We start from the raw sequence: 20,001 nt of genomic DNA, 5'->3' as shown, positions 1-20,001 counted from the left end.
AAAAAAAAAAATTTTTTTTTCCTAATGTTTTTTTACGACAACAAAATTTCGGCTAGGACTACCGCTAACGAATTTCGGGAATTCGGATTCGTTTGCATTTGTTTTAGTTGTAATTCGGAATTCGGATGCATCTGAATCTCCGAAATTTCGTCCGAATTTCGTTTCGGAATGAAACGAATCGCATATGTCTAATACTCTATACTTATAGAGTGGGACCAGGCAGGTGCTACTTGTACCATACTAAGGAAATAAAAAAGGTGGCATATTTTTTCCTGTTATTTAACCAGGAAATAATCAGACACATGAATTATGTGTCCTGGAGCTACACACCTACTAAGCATGAATAAACTTCTGGGCAACATTTTACTCTGCTGGAGTTGTGGTGACAGCATGTACCCTAGTTATCAACAGAAAGAGTTAAATCACATGAGAGTTCCATATTACTTGCAGAACTCTAGATTCTGTGTTGTAATAGGTGTCCCTCTTTCTTGTCTCAGAAAGTTGGGAGGGTTGATATCAAATAAATTACATATCCAAGAGAAAATTGTGAGTCCCTAATATTGGATACAGCAGGTGTGCAGACTCAAAAGTTTAAAGCTCCACGAATGAGCTTTTATGGAAACCCACATTGGTCCAGCTTGGCTCAATGTAAGTATTCATATCTGATATCCTGAGGGCCGCTAGGAATGCGTAAAATTACTGTAGTGGTCCGCGCAACATACAGTGATAGCCATGATCTTCCGCCTGTAGCTTTCCCTCTGCACATCAAGCACAGGGAGTTGCTCGCTGGGCACTGCTGCCGTTCAGAGAACCCCTTGTATTTTATTCAATTAATACAAAGTTTTTTTCTGATTAGACACAGTAGAGAAGAGGGGCGTATGATGTCTCTACCTCCTCCAATCAGAGAACGCCTTGTGCTCTCTGAATGACATCGGTGCTGAACGAGCGACTTCCTGTGTTCACTGCTCAGACAGGATACCGCTGGAGCAGCAGATGAAAGATCACAGCTATCACTGTATGTAGTGCTGACTACGGCAGTGATTTTCAGAATCCCCAGAGGCCCTGCAGATATCAGATACAAATACCTACATCAAGCCAAGCCAATGTACATTTCTATAGCAGATCAATTCTGGAGTTTAGCTTAAAGCTTCTAGGTCTGCACACCTGCTGTGCCCAATATGAAGGAATCCCAATCTACTGTTGGATATTTAATTTTTTTTATATCAAACCGCCCAACTTTCTGAGATAAGAAAGAGGAACAAAGTATCTACCCAATAAACACACCCCTTCCAGGCCCCCAGTTAGATGGACCATAATGAATTAATAGCAAAAACAATTACTGGTTAAGCTCACAAGTGATATTTTTTGTTCCCGTTCCTTTTTTCCCCCTTATACTTACTTTTTAGGGTATCAGGTCCATAAATGTGTTGGTTGAATGAAAGGTTTAGTGTAGTTTAGTGTAGTGTATAACACATTGGGTAATTATATAGTGCATTCATTTTATATACTGTGGGACTATAAATAAGACTACAAATAGGGACATTAGAGGAGGAAAGATGGACAAAAGGACTTGCTTTCAAATGAGGGACAATTGGGAGATTTAACTATAAATGGTGCTGGACATCTCTGGCATAGAATGTGGCAATGCCACTAAATGTCTGCAATGCCTGGGGGACAATAAAAGCAACATGTGTTTCTTATTCAATGGCACCTTCCATCATTGCCGCCTTAAATATTCAGATGCCCTGTAGCTCAGAAAAGCCCATACACCAAGAGAAGGTCTGAAACAACCCTTCTTGGCCCATGTATGAGACTCCTGTTTGAATCCATCTAGAGGTCCCATACGGGAAGTCACTTGACCCAATGCAATCACACCATTGTACCACAGACACGTCAGATAATGCTATATGCAGTAAGCAGAGCCGTGCTGTACTTTTTTCTATCTCCTAAACTGGAAGAATAGAGGAAGCCCAGCCAGCTCCCAGGAGTATCACTTTACCCCAAGATGCTGCTCTGAGCTAAAGAAGATTAAGCAAAGGATTATCCTGAATTCTGTTACACAAAGGGCAGCTTGAGACTTTAATCCATCCTCTCATTACAGCATACACTTGCATATAGCACAGGCAACCGCAGCCAATCAAATGCCGGAGGGCAGTCAGCTGAAAGGCAACAGGCTAAAAAGTGACAGTTGAGAGCTGCAGAGTGACTTCATAATTGCAAATGGAAGAGATGAGACCTTGAGATTCCCCCTAAACAAGTGACACACGCTACAAATATCCACTGGGAAATCTGCTGTAACAACAGATTGCTACAAGAGCCAGTACCATTTTAAGTGGCTTGGAATTGAAGTGGAAGTTACACTGAAGGGATTAACATTTATTACAATTAAGCTGGAGGGAATGGTTTTATGTTAGGAATCCTAAAGGGTCTGGTATGAATTGGGGGAACCTCACGCTTTTTTTTTTTTTCTCATCTTCAGACTAAAAAAAAAAAAAAAAATTTTTTTTTCCTAATGTTATTTTACGACAACAAAATTTCGGCTAGGACTACCGCTAACGAATTTCGGGAATTCGGATTCGTTTGCATTTGTTTTAGTTGTAATTCGGAATTCGGATGCATCTGAATCTCCGAAATTTCGTCCGAATTTCGTTTCGGAATGAAACGAATCGCATATGTCTAATACTCTATACTTATAGAGTGGGACCAGGCAGGTGCTACTTGTACCATACTAAGGAAATAAAAAAGGTGGCATATTTTTTCCTGTTATTTAACCAGGAAATAATCAGACACATGAATTATGTGTCCTGGAGCTACACACCTACTAAGCATGAATAAACTTCTGGGCAACATTTTACTCTGCTGGAGTTGTGGTGACAGCATGTACCCTAGTTATCAACAGAAAGAGTTAAATCACATGAGAGTTCCATATTACTTGCAGAACTCTAGATTCTGTGTTGTAATAGGTGTCCCTCTTTCTTGTCTCAGAAAGTTGGGAGGGTTGATATCAAATAAATTACATATCCAAGAGAAAATTGTGAGTCCCTAATATTGGATACAGCAGGTGTGCAGACTCAAAAGTTTAAAGCTCCACGAATGAGCTTTTATGGAAACCCACATTGGTCCAGCTTGGCTCAATGTAAGTATTCATATCTGATATCCTGAGGGCCGCTAGGAATGCGTAAAATTACTGTAGTGGTCCGCGCAACATACAGTGATAGCCATGATCTTCCGCCTGTAGCTTTCCCTCTGCACATCAAGCACAGGGAGTTGCTCGCTGGGCACTGCTGCCGTTCAGAGAACCCCTTGTATTTTATTCAATTAATACAAAGTTTTTTTCTGATTAGACACAGTAGAGAAGAGGGGCGTATGATGTCTCTACCTCCTCCAATCAGAGAACGCCTTGTGCTCTCTGAATGACATCGGTGCTGAACGAGCGACTTCCTGTGTTCACTGCTCAGACAGGATACCGCTGGAGCAGCAGATGAAAGATCACAGCTATCACTGTATGTAGTGCTGACTACGGCAGTGATTTTCAGAATCCCCAGAGGCCCTGCAGATATCAGATACAAATACCTACATCAAGCCAAGCCAATGTACATTTCTATAGCAGATCAATTCTGGAGTTTAGCTTAAAGCTTCTAGGTCTGCACACCTGCTGTGCCCAATATGAAGGAATCCCAATCTACTGTTGGATATTTAATTTTTTTTATATCAAACCGCCCAACTTTCTGAGATAAGAAAGAGGAACAAAGTATCTACCCAATAAACACACCCCTTCCAGGCCCCCAGTTAGATGGACCATAATGAATTAATAGCAAAAACAATTACTGGTTAAGCTCACAAGTGATATTTTTTGTTCCCGTTCCTTTTTTCCCCCTTATACTTACTTTTTAGGGTATCAGGTCCATAAATGTGTTGGTTGAATGAAAGGTTTAGTGTAGTTTAGTGTAGTGTATAACACATTGGGTAATTATATAGTGCATTCATTTTATATACTGTGGGACTATAAATAAGACTACAAATAGGGACATTAGAGGAGGAAAGATGGACAAAAGGACTTGCTTTCAAATGAGGGACAATTGGGAGATTTAACTATAAATGGTGCTGGACATCTCTGGCATAGAATGTGGCAATGCCACTAAATGTCTGCAATGCCTGGGGGACAATAAAAGCAACATGTGTTTCTTATTCAATGGCACCTTCCATCATTGCCGCCTTAAATATTCAGATGCCCTGTAGCTCAGAAAAGCCCATACACCAAGAGAAGGTCTGAAACAACCCTTCTTGGCCCATGTATGAGACTCCTGTTTGAATCCATCTAGAGGTCCCATACGGGAAGTCACTTGACCCAATGCAATCACACCATTGTACCACAGACACGTCAGATAATGCTATATGCAGTAAGCAGAGCCGTGCTGTACTTTTTTCTATCTCCTAAACTGGAAGAATAGAGGAAGCCCAGCCAGCTCCCAGGAGTATCACTTTACCCCAAGATGCTGCTCTGAGCTAAAGAAGATTAAGCAAAGGATTATCCTGAATTCTGTTACACAAAGGGCAGCTTGAGACTTTAATCCATCCTCTCATTACAGCATACACTTGCATATAGCACAGGCAACCGCAGCCAATCAAATGCCGGAGGGCAGTCAGCTGAAAGGCAACAGGCTAAAAAGTGACAGTTGAGAGCTGCAGAGTGACTTCATAATTGCAAATGGAAGAGATGAGACCTTGAGATTCCCCCTAAACAAGTGACACACGCTACAAATATCCACTGGGAAATCTGCTGTAACAACAGATTGCTACAAGAGCCAGTACCATTTTAAGTGGCTTGGAATTGAAGTGGAAGTTACACTGAAGGGATTAACATTTATTACAATTAAGCTGGAGGGAATGGTTTTATGTTAGGAAATGTTCTGAGAGCTGAAAGGAAACTTTCGCCTTCAGTCCTGAAAAATCCCCTTCCTGTAAATTCCAAGATCTTTATGTAACACTGGCAAAAAAACCTCTCACCTTTCCTATATGGCCAATAATACCCCTTTGTTGGCAGAAATAATTCATTCTGGCATTACGCTCAATAATCAGCTGTTTCAGTAACCAGAAGGTTAGGAAGAGAAGAATGATGGGCTCATGGCTTACAGGATGCAGAGCAAACAACAGAGAATAAAGTCACCTGTTAATTTAACAATGAAAGACAAGATCCTGACTGGCAGTGATAAATTATTGGAGAGAAGAGGGCATTGATGAGAAAAAAGTGCAAAAGGAAAAGTTAACTTAAAGCCCATCTCCATGGAAATAAAAAAAAAACTCCCCTTGCAGCCAGGCTTAACTGCTTTTTTTATGTCTAGGGTAGGTGTGTAAAGGACTTTTACCTACCTGATCCCCATTTCCCTGGCAGTTGGCACTCACCTCATCCCTCCTAGGCTGCAGCTTGTAGACTGTTGGCATCCTCATTGTACTTGATGACAGCAGTGCGACTCCGGCCACCAGGGCGTAGGGTGAAAGAGGTTGTGCATGCCTGTCTTGTAGCCTGTAGGGATCCTGCATGAGTGGGGATCAGGTTAGTAAAAGCCCTTTACACAGGTACATTAGATGTAAATGGGTAGTTAATGGTGTGGAGGCACCCCCCACTACAAGGGAATTTTTTTCTTGGAGAATTGGCTTTAAATTTGCAGACGTAGAACATGAAAGGGGAGAAAAGTGTCCCAGAAGAGACTTATATGTCATTTTATTGCATACTTACTGAAAATTGAAGTTACCCTTCAAAGGCCTTGTTGGTCTAGACCCCTGGTGCCCAACTGGCCTCCCTTTGGCACTTATTCTGCAGCCCTTGGGGCCCCTGCAGACATTAGCCTGCGTTCTCCTTACCAAGGTGCTTACTGGCTTAAGGGGCCAGTAAAAGAAAAATATTCCAGACCAGCTTTTCGTAGGTAAAGGCTTGGTTTATTTCTTTCACATACATCTTATCTTTTTCTGTGCTGTCCATCCCTTCTATCTTCCTATATGTTCCTCTTTACAAAGAATATATAATATAGAAATATAAAATGTCATTTTAAGGGGACTGTAGAGATACAAATGTAGAAGGAAGGGGTGTAATAGCAGTGATCTCTTGCTCGTGATGCACATTCGGGGAGAGGGTTACTTGTTTTTGGTGCACGTCCCAGGGATTGAGTAGGACACCTTCCTGAAATGAGAAGGGTACCTCCCTGAAATGAGAAGGGCATCTCCCTGAAATGAGAAGGATGAGAAGGGTAACTCCCTGATATGAGAAGGATGAGAAGGGTAACTCCCTGATATGAGAAGGGTACCCCCCTCTAATGAGAAGGTTGGGATGTCTGGGGTGGTTAATGTAAATGTAGATGGTGAGTTGGTCTTCATAGCACCATCAGACCCATAGAGTAATGGATAGTGTGGATTGTGACATGACAGCACAAGCAAGAAGGTGACATATGTTATAAGAGCAGAGAGTGCAGTGGCACACATACAATGACTACAAAGCACAAATAATTATCAAGTTGACCACTCAGGACTCTAAAGTAGGCTGTATACCTTATGATTTTTCTCATTCAGCCCCGTGACCTGAACAGGAAAAATCACTCAATTCCTCAATCTACCATAATGATAATGAATGAGAGGAATCTCCCCTGATTACTATTGTATTTTGACAGCCAGCATCCCACACCTAATTGGCTGCGGTCATGTTTGGTCAACAATTTTCCACCTGAATCCTTGGACAGAAGTCAATTTCAAAAACTGACTTCTGTCTAGTGGCATGGTGCTGGCCCACTGGGAAAACTTTAGAACAGCTGAAAATCGATCTGTGTATAGCTTATAGTAGTATTAAACTCTCAAACTTTTTATTAATAATGAATCCAGATCAAACATACATGCATTGCCCAGCAAAGTAGTTCTTTACATTTTTGCTCAATCACTTGTTTGTGTCTCATTTGTGACTTGATTCCCTCCTTCTAAACATGCCCAAGCATCATCTGTATCTGCTTGTATGCATTTAGCCACACCATAAGATCCAGACATCACTAGGCCTAGTCTGCCAGACGTATGGACACATTTAAGGGTAAAGAATACAGCAGGGCCCATTGCATTAGAACTAATTACATCAATCCCGCAGCATTGTGCTGTATAGGATAGTTCTGTATATCTGATTGTACTTTAATATGCTTATTTACTTTACTAATTAGAACTCATTCAATTAGTCTCACCAGACTATGACCAGGTCACTATTGCTTTAATTATAAAGCTTCATATTTATGACCATCTTGACTTTAATAGAAAACTAAGGACTAGACGTTTGTTAATGATGACATTTACTACTACAGGACAAACAGCAATGTGCAAAGTGCAGGAAGCCGTTACAGCCATTCAGCTGTCAACTACATTCTGACTGCTGAAGCTTAAAGGGAACCTAAACCCGAGAACAAAAATGGAATATACAGCAGCTTACCAGTCCTAAGATGTGGGGACTGCATTCGTTTTCTTTCACCGGGTGTCATGTGGTGACGTCACGCCCATGCGCGGTGACGTCTCGGCGGGGTGACACTCGGACACTGCTCCGGGTGTCACCCAGCCTCGGGACGCCCCTGCAGAGGGGTTCTGTAGACCTTAGAAATAGCTGAAAACAATGTAACTGATAAAAGAGTATAGCACAGGTAGAGAGCACAGAAAGTCATGGAGGCAGGGCAGCCATCAGAAATGTTGGGGCCCCTTACAGAGCTTTAGGTCTGGGCCCCCCCTCCCCACCACCGCCACACTGAGCCAGTCATATCAGTCTCTGTACAGAGGAGCTATCACTCTAATGTCCCCTCCCCTACAGTCACATCAGTCTCTGTACAGAGGAGCTTACACTCTAATGTCCCCCCCAGTCACATCAGTCTCTGTACAGAGGAGCTTACACTCTAATGCAGAATGGCACCGCTTGTAGGGGGACTACAAATCCCAGCAATACATTTATACAGCAATGCAGAACAGTACATGAATTGGACTCTGGGCTTAGTGACGCGCTGGACTCCGGTATACACCAAGGTATACACCAAGATGGCAGCGCCCACATGTTCCGGTTCCGCCATCTTGGTGTATTTCAAGATATACTCCAAAATGGCGGCGTGCGCAGAACACGCTAGTGGCAGATATGGCCATTGCTCGATCTGCGATTTCTTTGTGTGGTTTCGGATTCGTAGGCTCGTTGCCTCTGAATTCAAAACAGCATTAAAATTAGTTTCCTTTGACGAAAAAAAGCAATTTCTTACATTTGCACACACATGATAAAATCTGAATTTTTGGCTAGAAAACAGCTTCAGACCCCCCAAACAATGATATATTTTCTGAAATCAGAGGCCCTGTAGAATAAAAACATACTAGTTGCAAGTTTTTATGTAGCACGGTATTTGCGCAAATGTTTATCAATCATATATTTTTAGGCTAAAATACACTAAAATAAAATTTAGTGCACAGAAACAGAATATAATGGCTCATTTTTTGGTAAAATATAAAAGTTGGGGTCACGCCGGGCAAATAGATACCAAACATGTCAAGCCTTAAAATTGCGTGAATCTGTGAAACCGCAAAAAACTACAATAACCAAAATTTCCCATAGGCGACGCTTCAAATGCTTTTATGGCTCATCAGTTTAGCGCTATCAGTGATTGATGGGCCAAGAATTATAGCTCTCACCCTGACGCTCGCAAACGATATGCAACATGTGTGGTACAACTTTTGTTTTTGCACGTAGGCACATACAACACGTGCTTGCGTTGTACTGCTTGCCGTCCGCCTGTTGTGAAAAAATGGACGGACAGCAAACTCACATGGTCTCACGAGCCCCCTAGCGCACGCACGGGTAGAAAAAACCTGTCCGTTCTGAGGCTAATTGACATACAAACGATCTGCGGCTCTATAGCCGCCGATCGCTTGTATCTTGTGTCTGCGTGCCCCCCCTCCTAGAATGCCGCCTCCCCTCCTGCACCTTCAATCCCGGGATCCGCTATCCCATCTGCGGCCCGGGACTGGCTCGGGAGGGTGTCAGGAGCAAGATGGGAGGGAGGTCAGCAACTTCCTCCTTGCTGATCTCCCTCCGTAGTGTGAATGCGGCAATTATGTGTATTACATTACTTCCGCATTCACCTGTCAGTCATCTGGCTGCAATGGCCAGAGAGAAGAAGCTGATGAAGCAGATCTCAGCTTCATCAGCTTCTTTGGGGGTCCCCAGGTGACATTAGGGTTCTTAGAGACCCCTAATGTCTCCATAAAGAGGACGTGTCAGTGTACCTTTGCTATTATATAGGGGAATTGTTATACCCCCATGTGATAGCAATAATAATAAGTGTAAAAAAAAAAAAGTAGAAAAGTTAAAAAAAAAAAAAATCACATATAAAAACTTTAAAAAACAAAACAAAATTCTTTAAGTCCCCGTTTACTCACATATAAATGTAAATACGCCAATGCGCGAAACCGACAATCGCGCTACACATGTTACATATCGCCGCAAACGTTAAAAGAGCGTTAAATGAGCGTTAAAAGTTTTTAAAGCGTCGCCTATGGCCAATTTTGGGTATGTAGTTTTTTGAGGTTTTGCGTGCACACGCAATTTTAAGGCTTAACATGTTTGGGGTCTTTTTACCCGTCGTGCCCCTGACTATTATATTTTACCAAAAAAATAGGGTAATAATAAATGCTTTATAATTTAATATAGGGGAAACTGTTTTTTTTATTTTAATTTGTGGTAATTTTTCCTTACCATAGTAAATATTAAATACCGCTAAAAGAAAGCTCTATTTGTTCCCAAAAAATTGTATAAAATTGATTTCAGTACAGCGTTGCATGACGGAATAAATGTCATTCAAAGTACCGCAGCGCTGAATACTGAAAAATGGCCGGGACAGGAAGAGGGTGTGACACCGCTGACTTCAAGTGGTTAAAGGAGAACTATGGGGTTAGGGCTTTTCCCCATAGTTCTCCTCAGGGTAACGGGAGAACACAAACTGCCGTCCTCCCGTCACCCAAAGCTCAGTATATAGGGAGCTACAGCTCGTGGTATACTGAGAGGCCGCAGTCGGAACGGATCCCGACAATTCTGTCTGGATCCACCCATCTGCGTGAGTGACAGCTGGCTCTGCCTATCTAGAGGCAGAGCCAGCTGTACCCGCCCCCTCCCCGTCCGTTCCGCCAGTCAGCGCTGGAGGATCGGACAGGGGAGGGGGGAAACAAGTCCCTCCCCTGTCACGGCTCTCTGCCGGCACAGGATCGAGAAGTGAACGAGCGGCGGTATGTGTTCGCTCACTTCCCGATGTACTGAGCCGACTTGTGACATTTTCATTGTCACAGGTCGGCTCAGATTATGAGGATGAGTGAAAATCACTCACTTCATAGTTCTCCTTTAAGGAAATTGCGTTTATTTTTTTATATTACTTTAATTTTTACAACTTTTTCTTTTTTTTACACTCAGCTTTATTGCTATCACATAGGGGGATAACAAGTCCCTTATGTAATAGCAAATATAATGTGACAGGTCCTTTTTATGGAGACATCAGGGGTCTTTCAGACCCTTAATGTTACCTAGAAAGAAGCTGATGAAGCAGAGATCTGCTTCACCAGCTTCTTCTTCTGGCTCTAGGAGCCGGAGACTGTGTACAGTGACACCGGAAGTGATGTAATGCACATCACTTCCTATGTCCAGTGATCGGAGGAGAGTTTCGCAGCTGGAAGCTGCTGATCTCTCCTCCGATCTGTCAGGGGAGACCCTCCACGCCGGTCCCGGGCTTATCTGTCCCTAGTGTGAGGCCGGGAGGCCTTGCACAAGGTACAGATGAGCCGGGAAGCTGACGGCGGCACTGGCAGCTGTGGAGGGGGACACGGCACCGCACCATACAAGTGATCCAGCGCGTATACAGTCGCAGGATCACTTGCATTTAAACAGCAATCGTCTACTGTTTAAGGGCCTGTTCACACCACTTGCAGTGCGTTCCGGCCCGATTCCGGCCAGAACGCACTGCATCGCTCAATTTTTTGCCGGGCAGCAGGGTGCACCTGCAGAGTCTAAGGTGGGCTCTGCAGGTTCACCCTCAGGTGCTATCTCGAGTGGGCTCTGCAAGGGGTATAACTAGAAATCACGGGGCCCCATACAAAATTTTGCTATGGGGCCCTGTGATTTCTAGTTACGCCCCTGGTTCTAACGTTCGAATTTGAACCGAACTCAGGCCTGTTCGGCCCATTACTAGTTATTATATGTCCAACCAAAAATAACGTAAAATGTGCTGGCACATTTTAAGCCTTTTTTTGGTTGGATGGTACAATATTGAATAGTGCTTACTGCTTAGATATATATTGGTGCAAGGTAATTAATAGTTGAGGTTATTCTATGTATTGAATCTGATGAGATTTCTGGCAGGATCAACAGGTCATTTTTGCACTCATCGAACAGATATAACAAATTATTTTGTATTGGTTTATTCAATAGTCCAAAATGCAGCAAACGAGCAGTTCATTGTTAGGGCTTAAATACATTTTAATACACATAATTTCCCTTTCCCTGCCAGCTCCTTATCCCTTATGGTGCTGCCTTCGGGCCCCCGTTAACAGATTCTGTTTACATGTGTAAAGCCGACTGTCTGCTTTACAATGGAAGCGATTCTGGCAACTGAGCTGGGAAATGGTAAAAGGTTGGTAAAATGGTCCCCTCCGTCTGACACCCCTGTCTTGCTTGGGACTGGCATCACAGGTGTCAGTGGGAGGAGAGATCGGTGAACATTCGTTCACAGGTCTCCTCCCTGCTGAATGGAACCAGAAGCGACGCTGATTGCATCAATTCAGGTTCCTCAGCTGTCATTCCCCGGCTAGAGAAGCCAGTAAAAAAGCTATCGAAGCACGATTTGTGCTTGAATAGCTTCTTTGAAGTGGAAAGGTGACACTAGGGGTCTAATAGACTCTTGATGTCACCTTATGACTCTTATGATCATGCTACACATGTTAGGTATCGCCGCCTGCGCCAGAGTGAATAATTCTAGGGCCAATATTCACAGTTAATTCTAAACTGATGAACTGTACAGGCTTTTAAATGGTCGCCTATGGACAATTTGGGGTATTGTAATTTGGAGTGTTTTTAAACTTGGCATATTGGGTATCTATTTATTTGGCACAACCTCATCTTTTATATGTCACGAAAATTTTTTTATATCCAATTATCTAAAATCACCTTAAGTAAAGTTTTCACTGAAATTTTGGGTTTGATAAAGAGTTGCACTATTATCATGTGACTTAAAAATCTGCAACTGCTGCCATTTTATTCAACAGGGTCTGTGCTTTTTAGGAAATATATAATTCTGGGGGAGTTTAAAATGATTTTCAGGCCAGAAATGTGGATTATAACATGTGTGCAAAAAACGCCTTGGCAGCAAAAGGGTTAAGGGCACTCTCGTGAAAAGGAAGATTAGAACTGGTATAAAGCCAGACTATAGGCAAATAGGGAAATATGCAAATGAAATAAATAAAAGTGAATGGGTTTATTGGCAAAGATTTTTAATTATTAACAGCCGGTCCTATGACACAAGCAGTAAAGCCAGGTCCTGGACCCCCCTGCAGCCCACATCATTATTAAAGACCATTTGCAGCTCAGACCGGCCACTGGCACTTTACCACTATCCTAAAATCACTAGTCTGTATTGTATTAGAAAAACGTCACATGACACTGAAAAAAAAAGTTAGGTATATACAGTATATATCGTGTGTGTTTGTGCACCCCTATGCAATAGGCTTTGCGCACCTATGTCTATAGTATGTGTAATACAGAGTTACTTGTACCCAAAATAGCATCAAGACTGGCTCTGAGGATAACCAAAACGGTTTTCAGAAGCCAAACATATAGAGAGATCCATAATACCGGCCTATTAAAACTATAATAAAGTGTAGAAGTTAGACGAGAAGCACATAAGAAAAGCAAATTTCACCATTTCATTATTTCTATAGCCTCATCCTTTTACTGTATGTCACCTCTCCTCTATATAAATATATACGTCTTCCAGAAGGCTGCTGCAGCTAGATGGCCGCTGAAAGATAGATTGGTTTTAAAATGCAATGATGAACGTGCTAGATTCAGCAAATTGATATTTTTTACTGTATCAATCTAAAGAGGCTTCATAGCTGTTCTTGTCCATAAGCCCTGCCGACATCAAAGATCCATAAGTGATCTCAGAAACTAATGTCCGTCATCAATCGTGATTGATTTCGTTGTTGATCAAATAAAACTCGCCACAAATGACAGTTCCAGGAGGAAGAGCTGGGAGCGCACGTGCCAAGCACGAGCAGTAAATGCAGTGTCGGGCCTTAATCTACCCTGCACATTGCACCGACGGCAATGACTTATAGCAAATCAATAAGGTCATTCTGCCATTCTGAGCCAAAATGAATAGGACAATGCAACGATCTCGCTGTACATTTGTGTTCTTTTGTATGTGATACAATGAAAAGCACAGCCGTGTTAACGTTTGGCGACAGACAATTTAAAGGGGGACTCCAGCCTTTTGCCCACCCCCTGCCACCTGCTTCTCTACACCCCTTGAAGCACCTCAGCATAGCAGATTGCTCTTTTTCTTCCATGGCGGCGACAGGGGGTAGACATTCTTCCAGGACTGACTGGCAGAGGGGTGGAGAGAGACAAAAAGCTAGCTGTCTCTGTGGGTCAGCAAACTTTCGCTGAGCCATGGAGCAGTGTCAAGTGGCATCCAGGGCATGTGCCATATGTGCCATACCCTAGATACGCCACTGCCCACTCAGAACACTTCCTGCATGCATGTCTTCCCTGTGCTTGCAATGGGTTTCCTCCCACCCTTCAAAGACATGCTGGTAGGTTAATCGGCTCCCACCTAACCTGGCCCCAGTTTGTTCATGTGAGCTATATTGTAAGCTCCCTGAGGGCGGGGACAGTAGGGTTGCCACCTGTCCAGGATTCACCCGGACAGTCCGGGTTTTGAATGCTGTGTTCTGGTTTCATGGCAGCAGAAACCCAGACGCAAGATGTCAGGCAGACAGGGGCAACCAAAATTAAGATTGGGGCTACTGGCCCCCCACTAAAAACAGTCTCAACTGTGATATTTACATAAGAATGGGTGGTGCTAGTTACATATGAATAAGCCATGACTCATTCTCCCCAAAAAAATGTCCGCTCGTCGCTAGAGTGTTTCACTTGAAGAAAAGGTTGCAACCCTAGGGGACAGATATGAATGTGCAATATGTAAAAGTGCTGTTTAAAGTGTCAGTACTATATCAATTTCAATAACAAATAAATGCAACAGATTTCCCTTCACTTCCTGTCCTGTAGGCACAACTGGAAGCAGGAGAACATCATAAAAGAAGAAATCCCCTCTTAGACAGTTGTCAATGGATCAAGTATCCACATTGAAAGATTCCCCCTCTGTTGCTGTTCTGGTGACATTATTAATATTATAAATCAGAGGCCATGCTGGTCATCCACTTTTATTCTTTTGAAGTTTCCTGCCTTAAAAAACTAAACTTTAATCATTTAAGTGAATGTTACATTGGCTTATAGTATCGATTCCACAGCAGGGAGACATGCAAGCACCGTCTGACTGACATGTGCCAGCATTGATATCAGGTCCATGAACACACAAATATGGAGATGGGAAGCGTTGGTGGTCACTACATCTCTATGTATAAATTCCAGCCAAAGGTATTATTTTTTAGTTTTGGATAGCTTGCTGAAGGGTTAAAATGGTCAGGTCTTCATTGTCATCTGTGTCCCCTCTGAGTAGACTTCCCTTTACTTCCAGTACCAGTGACCTCCGTCACTCTAACAGGAAGTGAGGGTAACTTTCTCAAGGGGGCCACAGATAACAATACCAACCAGGCAGACAGTCTTTCCGTTCCCTACTCTACTAAATAAAGTGTATTCATAGTAGATCTAAACCTTAGTTTGATAAAACACTGTGTGTCATTAACAACTGCCACTTGTTAAAATAAAATAATTGTGTTCACCCTTTTCTCCTTTTTCAGCCTTTGTTGCATCTCAGCACAGCTGATCTCTTCCAGCCCCTTTGTAGCCATTTTCATGCACACACTCCAGTGGCTACATATCATTTCTCAGGACTGACTTCCTGATGGTGACAATGGTAGAACAGACCTGTGCAATAAGCACCCGGATACATGGGCGGGGGGGGGGAGGGGGGAGAAGGGCACCTTAGGGTTCTTGAGAGGAGTACCGTGGTGTTTTTTTAGGAAGCTACGTACAGCACTAGACATGTGTGATTCATTTCGGAAAGATTCGTTATTCATACGAATGTTCGTTAATCGGAGATTTGTATATATCTCAATCTCCAAATAACAGAAATCACGAATGAAATCGAATCGAAATTTCCGATAACTACATTTTTTATGAAATTCGTTAGCAGTAGTCTGTACGACTTTTCTTTTTTTTCCCGTTGCAGCAAAGTGACATAAGAGTCACAAGTCGTACAGACTACCACTAACGAATTTCGTCCGAATCCGAATCCTGAAACGATTTGACTTTCGGACCCAAATCCTGAAAAGGAAACTAAACACATTTTTGGGCAGTGCACATATCTATACAGCACCCTGCCAACCCCTCCAACCATTATCTGCCTGCGATGCATAGAGTAGTTATATATATAATCCCTATATTCCTAAGCAGGACTATTCATGGGGGGGGATTCTGATTCTCATATATAATCTAATGAAACAATGCCTGCCGGCTCTTTACCCACTTCAACCAATTTTTACCATTGTTCTTTCATACCTAATAAAGATTTATTTACATTTTAATATTTGTGTACAGGCAATCCCCGGGTTACGAACAAGATGGGGACTGTAGGTTTGTGCTGAAGTTGAATTTGTATGTAAGTTGGAACAGGTAAATTTTTTAAGTGCAACTTCATCCAAAATGTTTTTGTTTTGTTTTGGATAGCATAGGGAAGGATTTACCCCCTGTAAACTTTGTTCTGCTGCGTGTGCCCCTGTTCAGAAGATTTCACCTCACTTTCTGTCCCTGTAACAATTGGATCTTGAAAATTTTGGATTGGTGATAAAGCTTCAGTGGAGACACCTTTTTCCATGATCATTTTTACAGGAGTGAATTTCCCTTCCTAGGGGTAGATTTCCTCTCACTTCCTGTTGTCTCAAGGACAGGAAGTGAGATTAAATCTTCCTAATGAGGATACAGACAACAGTAAAAACCTCACAGTGACCCGGACGAAGAGGCGGGCACCTCTCGTCTGCTCGTCTAACAAGAGTCAACTTCCTGTAATGTATATACAGTACTACGAACCAGACCCAAAAAGGTGGGCACTCCTCGTTGGCATGAGCGCAATAGCATTATAACTACCCCTGCTGTACAGTAATAGCCTTTGTTTGTAAGTAGGAGTCGGATGTAAGTCGGATGTATGTAACTCGGGGACTGCTTGTATTGTGTTTCTTTTTCACAGTGATTCCCATACCAGTTGCCATGCAGTACTCTGTCTTTGTTTCTGGATATCTTATTCAGTAAACAAATCTGTTTTCCTCACTCCCTTGTTATATTCTACTCCACATTTCTTTCTTTTAAGATCAATCTGCAGTGCAGAGAGAAGCACAGAGACCCCGTGATCACTGGGTTTAAAGAAGGTATGTAATGAACATGAAAAGGTTTAATGTAAAAATGTAATTAGCATGTTAATGAGCAGGGAAGCAAAAATATAAGCAGATTAAACTTCAGCTTTAAAGTGGATCAGCGCTGCTTTATTGTACAGTAGGTGACAAAACCGTTAACCAGATTAGTATTCATGTATAAGCCACAATAGGTCATACAGCCCTCGCAGAAAATACCTCTTCATTATTCATTGTTTGCGGGCACTCCAGATATATTAGAAAATGTCTTTTTTTCCCCCCATACAAAAAGAAAATGTAGCCGGTATAAATCTATGTATTTATGTATATACAGATGTCAGGATGAGGAATGGAAGTATTGATTTGCAGTGAATCATCGTTCAAGCAATACGTGCTTGAGTGCCTACGAGGGGACCTGGGGAAAAAAAAAGAAAATGGTACCATGACCTTCAAAGGGACAAGTCGTAACAAACAGGGTGAGTCACGCACACACACAGCAGATCAGGCCACCTCGAATGTCGTTGTAGAATGTTCCGTTTTGTACTTCCGCACTAAAGAGTACAAGGCAAACAAGAGTCTTTCATGGCTGGGGCTCCCGCAGGGCTCGGATGAATGAGCCGGGACAGATCGGCCTTTCATAGGCACAGCCTGCAGCTGAGAGGCTGACTACTGTAGCTTGCTCCCGCCTCTAGTCGTGTCATGGAAAAGTGCTCAGCAATTTGTTTCTGTTAAACAGGACCTTTCTCTGGAGGAAGCATTTGGCTTTTCATCCTTTCCTATGTCTGGCTGCCAAGCCGCCTCGGCATCAAAGGATTGGACAATATTCAGAACGGTATTTACCACGCTGGGGAGGTTAAAAGGAACAGTTATACTAGAACTGATTGCACCGCACCAAAAAAGGTGTAGACGTATTCATCTGCTTAGTCATAAATGTGGTACCGGTGTTTTATAAGTTGATTGATTTTTCTTCAAGCCCTTAAACCAGACCTTTACCCCCAAAACCCAAAAAAGCCATGGTGCGGCTGGCAGTGCATGCCCATCCAAAAACGTCAAAAAGTTCATTTTCCCTACCTCCCGGTTTCTCTGAGGCACTGGTGACATGGCCTTCCCAGGAGGCACTTCTGAGACCCTGCCTACATCGCCAGTGCCTTCCAGAAAAAGCTCACCAGATCTCGTACATGTGCCATATGTGATTTGGGGCAGCTTGTTAATGAAATAACAAGTCGCCCCAGATGATGTGCGGTGCATATGTCAAATTTAATATGGTGCATGCACCTACCAAGATCTGGTATGCCTTGTTATCTATCAAAAACAAGCAGGCCAAATGGCATATGGAGCATATGCCAAATTTTGTATAGTGCATGCACCATACGATACCTGGCATGGCTTGTTATCTATCAGCAACAAGCTTGCCAGATGGCATGTGGAGCATATGCCAAATTTTGTATGGTGCATGCACCATACGATATCTGGCATGGCTTGTTCTCCTTCAATAATAAGCTATTCTAGATCACGTATGACCCAGGTCTGGCACTGCTTGTTATCCTTCATTAACAAGTTCCCCTAGATCTCGTACGGTGCAAGCGTGAGATCTGGCTCAACGTCATTGGTGGGCTGGCACAAAAAACCCACTGATGCAGCGGTCTGGCGCTGATCGTCCACCATGTTGAATAACATAAAATATCATTCAACTCACTTTCTATAAGCCCAAAATGTCAAGTTCCCCCCTACCCCCTGACTTCACACACTGTGCGGGCCTCTAGTAAAAGCCACGAGTCAAATCTAAGCAGAAAACTAGTTCTGGGTGCAGTTTTTCTCTGTACAGGCACGCCACCATCTTGTTACATTGCAAGGAAGTGATATTTGAATATTTTGGCACTCAGTTTTAGACAGTGTCTGTAGATTGAAACTAAAAGATACACGTTTAATAACAATAAATTACAAAATGGCTTGTAGAGCATTTCTATGACATCTGTGTTTAGTAAATATGAATGTTTCCTCTACAGTCATTAATTGCATTTAGTGATTTTATCAGATCTTTGTTTTATAACAGTATCTGACTTTTTAATTGAATCCAAATTTTGTTTCAAGTGACATTAAAGTCAAAGATATGTTTCCCTTCCCACAATGTTAATTAAAGCACTTACCTTAAATGAAGTCACTGTCCCACGCTGTCTGCATGCGGGTGCACGCCGTCCATATACTTACCTTGTGTCTCTCCTCGTCTCCCGGCTGAAAATGTGAACTGCGCATGCGCCCGCCCCAAGATGTTTTGCGGCCGCCCGAGAATTTTCACATTTTTGGACGTGAGCGCGCGGGGAAGACACAGGTAAGTTTAAATGCTTTTAAAGCATTTTTTTTTTTTACACTTTTTGCATATATCTACTGCTTGCCAGCAGTGGATATATGCAAAAACACCTGAGGGTTTAATAACCCTTTAAGTGCCTAAGCATTCAGTGTCAAGAAAAGTGTTACATCAGCATTTGTCTCTATTTAAAGTGTATTTAAAGTGATATTAAAGTCGAAAGGTTTTTAAGCTATTTCAAATGCTGATGAAATCACTTACAATGAATGCTGCTCCTGATGTTTAAACGTTTTCCAGGGTTATTCACAAAATCGTGAAGGGTTTGGAGAAGGCAGGAGAAGTGAACAATCTAAGCCAAAATAGCTGATTTAGAAAAATTCTCTAATTCAGCTCATATTCTGGTTCAGCTATGTTGTCCTAGATTGTTCACTTCTCCTGCCTTCTCCAAACTCTTCACCCTTTTGTTAATAGCCCCCTTAGTTTCCTGCAGAATCAGCTGATCCCCTGAGCACTGGCTCTGATATCCTGTTTTAGGGTGGCTATGGAGCCACTCTTATGTGTGCTACCAAGCTGTGTGTCTCCACAAACACACAGACACGTCAAGGGAAGTGACGTCCCTGCTCCCCCCTCCTCCCTTCTCCAAGCTATTAGATGGACAGTTGCTGGAGACTGCTCTGTCCCTTGTAATCTTGTACTAGACAGGAAGTTCAGAGAAGCCCAGCTAAGAGAGTTGGAGATGTTTTGAAACATTTGTTTTTCTTTTCATTTGCGCAGAATGAATGTTCACACACAGGTTGCCAGGAGCCGGGCAGGACCCTGGCCGGAGCGTCCCAGTTTGCTGTGAGCCAAATGCGGAGATGTGTATGGGCTTACTCACACCAGCAGACACACACTGGTGTGCATGTGCCTGCAACACGGTGGTGTGATCTGTGCCCACCCAAAAGCATTGCGGCCAGAAGGTGCATTTGGGGTGCAATTCAAATGAATGACAATTAAAGGCACTTGCCGCACTGTAATGCACGGTAGATGTGTTGCGTGATAGCGTGTGTTAATCTCATGGAACCGCGTGATTAATGCAT

This window comes from Nanorana parkeri, unplaced genomic scaffold (assembly GCF_000935625.1).
Source record: "Nanorana parkeri isolate BGI_ZX_2015 unplaced genomic scaffold, ASM93562v1 scaffold127, whole genome shotgun sequence".
Taxonomy (NCBI): domain Eukaryota; kingdom Metazoa; phylum Chordata; class Amphibia; order Anura; family Dicroglossidae; genus Nanorana; species Nanorana parkeri.
This window is presented reverse-complemented; position numbering follows the sequence as displayed.